The sequence below is a fragment of the Helicoverpa zea genome, chromosome 19 (genome assembly GCF_022581195.2).
Source record: "Helicoverpa zea isolate HzStark_Cry1AcR chromosome 19, ilHelZeax1.1, whole genome shotgun sequence".
Lineage (NCBI taxonomy): Eukaryota > Metazoa > Arthropoda > Insecta > Lepidoptera > Noctuidae > Helicoverpa > Helicoverpa zea.
The window spans coordinates 1088357-1100015 of NC_061470.1; the positions used below are offsets into that span (position 1 = coordinate 1088357).

Here is an 11659-nt window from a genome sequence, read left to right on the forward strand (position 1 = left end):
GATGACATAAATCCCTAGACTTTGTTATATGACAGCCTTCAGGGACTATCGACGTTTGCTGTCCATTTATCGACACTACGATAATGACAGTACGTCACTACGCGCAAATATTATCGATAAGGACTTATCGATGAACATGTAGTACATATAGAGCTGTCCAATTGTATTTGAGTAGATTATCGACTTTTAGATAATGTGACGTCATTGTTTTTCGATAAATAAAGTGGGAAGGCGTTGCAGTTGCATTTTATCTGTCTTGATTATATATTTTATTGTTGTTATCTAAGTTTTTTGCTACTTACAAAGAGAATTCGTATTCTGGGAAATATTTTGCAATAATTTTTGTGCAATGATTTTATTTGTATGTTAACCTTTTTAAGATTTATTCATTCTAAAAACTCATAAAAATAAATTATACAGGGTGTTTGGCGCATGGACCGACAAAAATTTTTGGGGGATTCGTGAGGCCATGTACTAGTTTTCACTCATAGACCCAATGTCCTATATGTCACTGTATTCGAGATACGATTTTTTTTGTTTGTTTTTAAAAATTACCGGAACTATCACCTTTAAAACGCTATAACTTTTCAGTCTGTTGTCGAATTTACACCAAATCACTTTCATTGCGTTCTCTGATGTATTATTATTCCAAATAAAACATAAATTCATAGCACTAGATGGAAAAAAAATACTTGTTGAGCTTCCAAACTCTTAAAAATGAAAAAACGTATGAAAAATGTCAAATTCAAAATTAATTATAAAAAAAAGTAAAAGCTTTTATGAACTTCGTTTAATAAAAAAAAATTGCCTACTTAATACCCTTTCCAACGATATGCCACATGGGTGTGAAATCATTAATAATGTCGTCAAAATCAGAGCAGGAACGAACACGCACTCTAACGTCTCTAACAACGAACCCGTTTGATAGAACAATGGTAAGCAGGTAATTGGCAGGTAAACTGCCTGTCTCTTTCTTACGCATGAAAAATATCTCTTGTCTTTGTCTATCATTGGGTTGGAGTTTGTTATGTGATCCTTGTTTAGTCGAGATTTGACTATCTCTGCTATCGGAAGTGTCCGTGTATTTCACGTTTTCCTATTTCGTTGTTTTTTGTTAAAGTTTGTTTTTGTTAAGTTTTGTTTGTTGAACTTTTCTGTTAAACTGTTGGTGTATTCACCGTGCTTGTTACAATGCCTAACTTCAGCAACGAAGAGTATGCTGACATGTTGTTGGCATATGGCAGCGCTAATTGTAACGCTCGTGAAGCGCGTAGAATTTACCAGCAGCGTTATCCTAACCGGCGTATACCACACCACGAGACGTTTGCTACAACCTATCGACGTCTGAGGGAGACTGGAAACATAAATTTCCAAGAGCCTCGCGTTAATGTGAGGCAACATAATGTTGTAATTGATGAAAGCATTTTGCAAGCTTTTGATGAGGATCCAACGACAAGTATTCGAGTTGTAGCTGAAAGACTTCACTTGTCGGTTTGGAAAGTTTGGTCAGTTCTTCGGGAAAATGGAAAGCATGCGTATCACTACACTTCTGTTCAAGGTACGTTAAGTACTTTATTTATTTTATCAGGCGAAATCGTAAAACTAAATTTTGAACCAGTTATCTTCGACCTTATTGTGCTGAAATTTTGCACCCAAAAAACTTGTATTTTAAAATGGTTTTAACCATACACTTATTTTAAACGTTTACAAATATCCTTGTAGCTTTACTGGTTCGTTTTTCAAATAAATACCTAGTAACTTTTATTTTTTCTAATTTTATCTTTTAAATTTATGTTAGTTTTTGCCATTCAAAAAGTGAATTTTTACCAGTCTTTAATGGATTGTTCTAGGTCTCATAGATGATGATCACAGGAGACGGCTCGATTTTTGCCGATTTATGATGCATACGGACGTAGATGATACAAATTTTTTAAAAAGAATTTTGTGGACTGATGAATCCAATTTTAATCACGAGGGAATTGTGAATCTCCACAACCTTCACCATTGGGCGCAAAAAAGACAAAATCCCCGCAAGAAAAGACAAAGTTCCTTTCAAACTAAGTTTAGTGTAAACGTTTGGGCGGGGGTTATTGGAAGACACCTGATCGGTCCACATTTCTTACCAGAGCGCCTGACCGGAGAAAATTATTTGAATTTTTTACTCGAAGATTTACCTGAATTGGTATTACCAGTATTAGATGGAGAACCAATTATTTTCCAAAATGATGGCTGTCCAGCACATTACCAGCGAGACGTGCGAGAACATTTGGACAACTGTTTTCCAAATTCATGGATCGGAAGAGGCGGCCCAATTCCTTGGCCTGCACGTTCACCAGACCTGACGCCCTTGGATTTTTATGTCTGGGGCCGTGCAAAAGAAATTGTGTATGCGACTGAAGTACCCACAAGAGAAATTTTAATCGAAAGAATAAATTGCGCCTTTGAAATTATGAAAGCAGAAATGCGACTGAGGACGACGACTGTAGAAATTAGAAAAAGATGCCGTGCATGCATTCGCAACAGAGGCAGTCATTTTGAACATAATTTATAACTTAAATTTAATTAAAACATTTTAAAACATTTTTGTGTTTTCATTACCCTGGCACTGGTTAATGTGTACCTTTAGGTTTGTGACGACATTATTAATGATTTCACACCCATGTGGCATATCGTTGGAAAGGGTATTAAGTAGGCATTTTTTTTTTATTAAATGAAGTTCATAAAAGCTTTTACTTTTTTTTATAATTAATTTTGAATTTGACATTTTTCATACGTTTTTTCATTTTTAAGACTTTGGAAGCTCAACAAGTATTTTTTTTCCATCTAGTGCTATGAATTTATGTTTTATTTGGAATAATAATACATCAGAGAACGCAATGAAAGTGATTTGGTGTAAATTCGACAACAGACTGAAAAGTTATAGCGTTTTAAAGGTGATAGTTCCGGTAATTTTTAAAAACAAACAAAAAAAATCGTATCTCGAATACAGTGACATATAGGACATTGGGTCTATGAGTGAAAACTAGTACATGGCCTCACGAATCCCCCAAAAAATTGTGTCGGTCCATGCGCCAAACACCCTGTATACAAGAATATTATTCGTATGTAAAGTTAAGAAAATAATTTTAATTAAACGAATTCCTAAACCCATTAACTTAGGATTTAGGATTGTACTTTTTGCTGACGCTGTATGCAAAAGGAAAAAGGTTCCATTCATAAAAACTAATAGAATAATTGAACAACCATAGACCACAATGAAAAAAACCGTTACCACTATATCCATAAAAAAAAACGAACCTTAACAGAAAAAAAAACCTCGCCTCGTCCAAGTCGTCACACCACTATTTTTATAACAATATCCTTTTTTCGCCAAAAAAAATAACACAACACTGGTTTTTTTATCGCGGGCTGCGCTGTGCTATCGATGCGTCGATAGGCCGCGAGCGAGCGCGTCTGACTTCCACGGCGAGTGCGGATCGACTGACGCCGGACGCATCGTCGCGCGCGTTCTTCGGTGCGCGAGCGCTTGTACCGTCAGCAGCAACCTTGAATGCAATTTCGAGATTTATCTTAAATTGTACCTTTTCTCGTTTATGGTAATTACATTTCTGTCTGAGTATTAAGATGACCATTGATTACGTTGCAGTTCCGTAGTCGGGTGCTTAATTAAAATTAATTATTTAAATTACAATTTTGTCAAATAACGCCATAAAATATTCGCATTAGTCATTACATTTTGCATGAATATTCACAATATTATACCTATTTGCATCCAAATATACCATTTCCTTATTACTCGCGTCGTTTAAAACAGTCTGTAGTCTGTAGCTAGTTATCTTATGTGTTTTGTTGTGTGCACCATAGCATAGATAACATGCCGACAGTGTCCCCCCTGCCTTAATGTCTAGAGATAAGAGGTTGATACACTCTGAGATATCTGACACACATAAAACACAATTTACTTATGTGTTGTTATGATAAAATTTGACTGCACATTCTTAACCATTTTTTTCAGTGCATCAAAATATCAAACATGACTTCAAATATGCTGCCTCTGCCTATTAATTTAATTTGTAAGACTTGACGATTATTAATTAAATATTTGTCGAATTACTAATACTCTTAAACGCTATAACAGAAAAACCCAGCTGACTAACCTTTCGTCTCGATACCTCAATTCCGATTTATGACTTCGATCAAACTCTAGGCCGACCAGAAGTTCAGATAAAAGATAAAACGTCATTTATTCAAAGTTTTCCGAAAATCAGCCCTTTTTGAAGGTCTTTACAAAAGACAGCCCCCTATGTGTTTTTGCTGGGAAGAAGTGGTGGAACAAATTCCCCAGCAACACAATTCTGTCTGTATGGTTTGAAGAACCGTACCTATACGAAATATTAAAAATTCTGATTCAGAGTGTGCAGAAGTGCTAAGTTATAGGAATAGTCGTAAAACACAAGAGTAAGCATTTAGTATGAAATTCCACGGTTCTGCTAGAACACATAACCGTAAGATTTCCTTTTCCCAGCGTTAGATTTTCCCCGGTGACGCGGCAGCTTCAAAACAATAACATGTCATGACTTTCCCGAATGTTGGGCTGTGGTCATACTGACAGCGGTGAACGTCTAACAGTTTAGTAATTGCAGACTAGTCCGCAAGTTTCTGCAATGTGAAGTAGATACAACAAACATTAACACTAACACAAATACACAATCTACACGGCTGAACCGAAACAGACCTACTACCACAAACCCCGCTGGTGACCACTTGGCTTAGGCCCGTGTCACCAGCTCTACCCGGCTCAAAGCCGAGAAAAATAAACGTATATACAAAAATAATAATAATAATGTCGAGACACCTTTTCACACACGGTTGGTTAGCCCCATGGTAAGTTATTTATTAACTTGTATTATGGGTGCTAACACAACTGATAAACTACATATAGCTACACATATACATATTTATAAATACATATTGTAACACCCAGACCACGACCAACAAGCATGCTCATCACACAAATGTTGACCGAACCGGGAATCGAACCCGGGACCTCAGATTCGTTCGTCAAAGTCGAGTTTGACAATCATTATGAGTTTTAATTTACGTTTCAGGCTTATTTTTTCTGGCAACAATAACATCCATTTCTCTTAAAACAATTGTTTACTATTAAACGTGTGCAGTTTTAAATCTAGGCGGTGGTTTTAAGAGAACAAGCATTTATGTTATCTGTGAATTTCACCTTTAAAATACTAGCATGATCGGCCTATTTAATACATAGGAAATAGTTGTTGGCGGATTGGTTATTTCAGACTTTTTCAGTTCGGTACAGTATTAGCATCATGATATTTGCCTAACCAGGACTCCAAGTAACTCACCGAAACTTAACATATGGTGTCTTATGTACAACAGGACATAAATACACACATACCTATTGGAATTTTCTTCTCAAAGGGTTCTCTGAATGGAATTCATCCTACAAGACTCAAAAGGATTCCACCTCATTAGTATGAAAGCCATCGACCGGCAGTTACTTCAGCAGACGTCAGAACAACGCTGGATAATCATTTTAATTACTTCATTAACATTTAACATACATTAGATTATCTTAGAGAATAGTCTGCGTATGCAATTAGTGACCATGTCAAAGTAGCACATTTTTTCACATCGGTGTGGATTACATTAGGTTATGACAGGTTAATAGTTCAATATAATTATATCCTTCAAACTAGTTAGTGTGGAAAATAAAGTAAGTGAGAAGAAAATTCAATGACGGACGGCCCAAATTTTTACACCTGTAAAATGGTTTAAGTACTAAAATATCAAACAGCAGGTATTTAATGTAAATATATATAATGACATAATCATGACAGGTGAAATTGGTCCTACTATAAAAACAGCTCTAAATAACCTACCGATATCATTTCCCTGACAAGCTTTTTTTTTTCAATAATTGTTCTTTAACACTCTCTCATATTCAAAATCGCTCCCGCTACTCGCTACCAGTATAACCTCCCTCATCGGATCAGCGCATAACTAGCGATTACTTGTGTACAACAAGCTCTTACCATTGTCATCGATTAGAAAACATCGCTAATGTGGGAAAATCATTAGCGCGACAACTGTTCAGCTTTTTATCTTAAACCACTCATGCGCATGTAAGAGTTTGTGAAACTGTTATGTTCACAATTATTAATCTGTAACCAGTTTTAAACATTAAAAGTACAATTATTTTTTTATGAATCTAATGCCGATCTATTTTTAAACAGATCACTTCGAAGGGACCTGCCCTTTTGGAAATCAATCAAGTACTATGTCCTATATACGTAAAAATTATACATTTTATGTACAAACACTGATTATTGTTTTCTAATGCAAATTAAAGCGGTATATAACTTGGTGCTTTTTGCAACTTCATATTAGTACAAAAAAATAGGCTAGGCTCAAATATAAGCAAGTTCCTGTAGTAATAATAAACATTACCGATGACTAATTTAAATTATTGTTGTTGATCATAAAAATAGGCCATTATATCAGTATTAATTCTAGAAGACTGACCTTAACCCACTTCAGCAATATACTCCAATTATACCAAACTACCTTCCCAAGAATTTCAGAAAATCATAGCGTGGGAATCCTGAAGGTCCATCAAGTTATAAACCTCCATGACTCAGCTTTCAAGGAATTTCACTTAGTACCAAAGGTATGTGTAATACATTATTTCGGTTAGGGTGCGTCTACACAGTGCATGTGGCTGGAACAAGTTAACATGCATAAGTGACAAGAGCACGCGGGTGGGTATTGTGCTTTGGAACATGCGCGAGTCGCTGGGACCGCACGTTTTTACAATGCATGTAACCTGCGCATATGCCGCAACATGCGCAAGCTGCTTGCACCGTGTAGACGCACCCTAAGTAACACAAGTATGTGTAATACATTATTTCGGTTATCAACGTTTACAATGTTACGGCTATATTTGGTTATGAAGACCGACGGAGTTACGGAGAAATTGTGAGTAATTTGTTTGTAAGAGGAGCAACTAGTTGCGGGTTGTCTGAGGTCTGAGAAATGATGGGCTGGATGAGAAGTCAAAGTCAAGGTCTATGGATGGTCAGGGTAAGCATACAATAATTTTGTTGTTCATAGATTGATAAAACATAAGTAGATAATCCTAATCATCAACCAATTAAAGGGAGGGCTTGGCGTCCGCAACATTTCAAGTATTAGCCTACCGGCCTTTATATCCTCCGTCCATGGTACTGAGCAATTGACCAGGAAAATTCTTCCTATCACACTGGCCAATTGCGAGGTACCATGTCTGACTGAGGCTGTAGAGGCTTGGAAAATCACCTGCCCGAATACTGATCCACCCGTCAACCCGTCCTCCCAGAGACAGTGGGATGAGCCGCTCTGCAGAGTTATACGGAATAATCTGCTAAATACGTCAATTTCTTCTGCAGAGCGAGCGCGCCTTCTGGCTGTGGGCGAATGGGAGTCGGGTCTATGGCTTCTGGCACTTCCGTCGTCAAACATAGGCACATTGTTTGACGACACCACTTTCCGGCTTGCTGTTTGCTTGCGTTTGGGTGCTCCGTGCTGCTCTCCACACCGCTGCCACTGTGGTGAAGCTGTCAGCAGCCTTGGACACCACGGCTTGTCGTGCAGCCGCAGCGCGGGACGATTTGCACGGCATGCGAATATCAATGACATAATCCGTCGTGCTCTTGTTGCCGTAGGCGTTCCAGCCATATTAGAACCCAGTGGTCTGGCACGCGACGATGGCAAGAGACCAGACGGTATGTCGTTGTTCCCGTGGAAGATGGGTAGGTCTTTAGTATGGGACGCGACTTGTGTCGATACTCTTGCACCATCTCACCTTCCTAGCTCGGCGCGATGTGCTGGTTCCGCTGCTGCGGCTGCAGAGAACCTCAAACGGCGCAAATATAGCACCCTGGTTGGTAACTATACCTTTGAGCCGTTTGGGGTTGATACCCTCGGGCCGTGGGGTCCAAGTGCTCATCTGCTTTTTAAAGATCTGGCAAAGCGACTTGCTGACACTTCAAGTGACCCAAAGGCTGGTTTTTATTTTGGTCAAAAATTAAGCATTGCCATCCAACGTGGCAATGCTGCCAGCCTCTTGGGTACACTCCCGGTGGGCAGCGATGAGGAGTTTTTTGATGCCATTTTTTAGTTGTATATATGTATAAATAAGGCTTTTTTTACGTCATGTAAATATCTAGATTTAATATTAAAGGTTTTCTTCAAGAGATCGGTCTTAGCGATAAGATCGGCCATTAAGTCACCTATTTTCATTAGAGTCAAGATCGAAAGAGTAAAAATCGGTGTACCAAATAAAGTATGCTTACCTACCTATCTAAAAACTACAGACTATATCAACATTTACAACCACGTGGGTGACCACGAGCCTTTTTCCCAACCATGTTGGGGTCGGCTTCCAGTCTAACCGGATTCAGCTGAGTACCAGTGCTTTACAAGAAGCGACTGACTATCTGACCTCCTAAACCCAGTTACCCGGGCAACCCAACACCCCTTGGTTAGACTAGTGTCAGATTTACTGACTTCTGACTACCCATACGACTGCTAAGGATGTTCAATGACAGCCAGGACCTACAGTTTAACGTTCCATCCGAAACACAGTCAATGGTGTCTCAGATTTACTTAGAAAGTACATACAAACTTAGAAAACTTGCATTGGTACTTGCCTGACCTGGGATCGAACCTGCGCCCTCATACTTGAGAGGTTGGTCATTTACCCACCAGGCCACCACGACTTTACTACCACGTGGTCTCCACTGAAAAACTCGGGATTACGTTACACCAATTCGCATTACCACCTTTACAACGGATTTCCTTCCTACGCATAACAATATTACAAGTCACTTTGCCGAGTATTTTGATAAAATGACTAAAACAAAAGGGAATAAGCAGAACAGATAAGGGCTGGGCGTGTTCCTACCAAGATACACAATATACGTACATACTAGTACACATGTATCATATATAAGTATATTATATGATAAGCAGGCGGAATGAGATAATACGGACAGTTTCACACAAATATCGTAAAATTCTTATTGGTGTTATAAATTATGGAGGTGACTTTTGTATGGTAAGTCATATTATTATTTTTCCAGGCTATTGTTCTAGCTTTTAATATCTACTCATAAGTATATTATGTAAATAATAAGCTTATATAACATGTATAGTATATTAGTAGTCCTCTATGAATCCACCCGCGACTCAAGAAAACTACTTCTCGGAACCGGAAAAAAATCCTTTCTCTGACTCTAGACCAAGTATGTACCAAAAAAAATGATTTAGTAATATAAACATGAACAGAATGACAGATTTACAACATGCAATATAAGTATTGATATTAAACTACATACCAAAATGCACCGCACAATTCTATAATTCAAAACTTCCACTATTCTTTTCCTAGCAACAATAACACCTCTAACAAAGAAACAAAGCAACCAACTGAAAGTACTAGAATATCGATTGTAGTACAAAAAACCTGTCATTTAGTATTTATTCATGGAAATAGCGAGGTTATGAGTAGGGCGGTGAGTAATACTCTGGGCGGGCGGCACGCTGGGTGGTAACTATTGTATGGCGTCTAATGTATTTCTTTTGTAGGATATGGTAATTTTTTGTAAAGGCAATTTAGTTATTGCTGTGGAAGAAAAAGGTTTATTTAATGTTTACTGTACATTAATTTTATTATTATATACTTAGGTACCTATTTTACTAATTTATGAGCTATTTATGAGCCAAGTAATAAAGTGTTAATGTGGCTTTTATTATAAAACACACCACAATTGTCTCTATTTTCGTTATAAATAAATTTATACCGAAAAGATTTCAAAAAGAAAGCCAGTAAGTCTGACACCAGTCTAACCATGGGGTATCGGGTTGCCCGGGTAACTGGGTTGAGGAGGTCAGATAGGCAGTCGCTTCTTGTAAAGCACTGGTACTCAGCTGAATCCGGTTAGGCTGGAAGCCGACCCCAACATGATTGGGAAAAGGCTCGGAAGATGATGAAGATGATGACCGAAAAGATTTGTGGTTTCAATTTATATTGAACTAGTTATTAATAAACGAAGGAATTCCGTTTAACGCAAAAACATTTACACTTCCATGTTAGCAACACGAAAACGACACGAAACTTTTTCACTAGTTTCCAGTAAACTCCAGAATGTGATGGATAATTTAACCGTACATTTTGACACGGCTGACAGGAAGCTATTAATTCGCCTGTAATAGTGTAGGTATTGCATGTGAACTGTGAAATGGGTTCACTAATAAATTGCCAGAAGCGCCACGGAAGCGCGGAATTTACTCGAGTGTAAGCTCGCAAATAGTTTCAAAATTGGTGCTTCTAAATGTTGATTCAAATAACTTTAAATTAAATACCTAGAATATCTATCCTAGAAAAAACTATCCTATTTGAACGCCATCGATTCCAGACACAGTGGTAAACCTATTGTTTGTGAAAACTTGTCGTCCAACGCGTTGAAACAAAAATGCGAAATAATAATACCATCATCATCAGCAGCTTCTGACATTAAACTGTAATATAAGAAAAATATACACTTGGGTCTCCTACGAGAAGAATGATTTTTTATAGGTTGTCTGAAAAATATGTTTAATTTTATAATTTTTCGATAATTTCTCTCTGCTCTAGGAAGAAGAATTTTCTTCAAAAAGCGTCTAGGTTAAAACTCTTCTAACCTAACCTAACTAGCAAATATCTATCCTCACCATTTGAAATCACTATTTTTACAAAAATAATACAAAAAATGACACATGTCTACTCAAACGATAGATAAAGAAAACAGCACGCGACGTAATAACAATATGCAAAGTTTCACTGAATACTTCCGTGAAAAACTCACCCGCCCAGTCACCCACTCACTCACTCACGCGAATGAGTCACTTCCCTACGGATTTCCCCATTGTTATCGCGTTATCTGCTAGATTATTTGTGATAAGCTATTTTATTATTGGTTAATCAGTTTTTAGGTTGTCTATTAGACTTTAAGGGCCTTACTACAAAAACTTTAAACCCTGATTTACACTTGTCTAATAAAATTTTGGCTGCAAAATGAACCATATGTCAACGTCATAAAAAGTTTTTGTGGTAAGACGGTAACCGTCTTACCACAAAAACTTTTTAACGTCAGTTTAAGACTTGTTTAAAAAAATGTCAAATTATGACGTTGACATATGGTTCATTTTGGAGCCACATTTTTTTTAGACAAGTGTAAAACAGTGGTTAAAGTTTTTGTAGTAAGGCCATAAGTGTTAATTTCCGTGTATCCAAGTATCTATCATAACTATTAACATTCGTTTTGATGGGAATTGGGTACGTTTAATATATTCCTTTATTTACGTTTATTATTTCTACCAAAATTATCTTCGGGATAAGATTTTTTCCTTATGCTATGCTTATTCGCCCATCTTAACCATTTCACTGTCCACGAAGCAGACACAATAGTCAAACAATCGATGTTATTCACATTATGTTTGATGTTAGACTCATGGGATGGGAAAATTATTTATCTTGTTTTCGCCTTTTTTCTATAGCAGCATGTCGATTCTATAAAATATCACAACTCACTTCGACATCACTCTCACTTCG

General features: G+C 37.3%; 1 protein-coding gene across 1 annotated transcript in view; it reads right to left on the reverse strand.

Annotated features, from left to right (window-relative positions):
- Positions 1 to 3476, reverse strand: part of LOC124639336 (GAS2-like protein pickled eggs) — an 82666-nt gene extending 79190 nt beyond the window's left edge. The window contains exon 1 of the mRNA XM_047176648.1: positions 3298 to 3476. The gene's annotated coding sequence lies outside the window, so the exon portion shown is untranslated. The remainder of the gene's footprint in view (positions 1 to 3297) is intronic.
- Positions 3477 to 11659: the final 8183 nt, after the last annotated feature.